The following is a 622-nucleotide window of genomic DNA, read 5'->3' on the forward strand; positions in this document are numbered from 1 at the left end:
CAAGTAATGTCTCTGCTTTTGAATATACTATCTAGGTTGGTAATAACTTTCCTTCCAAGGAGTAAGCGTCTTTTAATTTCATGGCTGCAGTCACCATTTGTAGTGATTTTGGAGCCCAGAAAAATAAAGTCTGACACTGTTTCCACTGTTTCCCCATCTATTTCACATGAAGTGGTGGGACTGGATGCCATGATTTTCGTTTTCTGAATGTTGAGATGCTCTCAATGTCTTCTGGACATACAAACACTGGAACAAACCTATATTCAAAGTTGGGTATAATAGTTCACTGCAAGAAAGAACATGCACCATAGAGAATAATGAGAAATATAACAGATACGTTTTTTTGAAATGCTTATAGAATTTGGGCTGTGTGAGGTGACTTTGGAGAAGGCAATGGCTCCCCACTCCAGTACTCTTACCTGGAAAATCTCATGGAAGGAGGAGCCTGGTAGGCTGCAGTCCATGGGGTCGTTAGGAGTTGGACATGCCTGAGAGACTTCACTTTCACTTTTCACTTTTATGCACTGGAGAAGAAAATGGCAACCCACTCCTGTGTTCTTGCATGGAGAATCCCAGGGATGGGGGAGCCTGGTGGGCTGCCATCTATGGGGTCACACAGAGT

This window comes from Bison bison, unplaced genomic scaffold, assembly GCF_000754665.1.
Source record: "Bison bison bison isolate TAMUID 2011002044 unplaced genomic scaffold, Bison_UMD1.0 scf7180017864387, whole genome shotgun sequence".
Taxonomy (NCBI): Eukaryota; Metazoa; Chordata; class Mammalia; order Artiodactyla; family Bovidae; genus Bison; species Bison bison.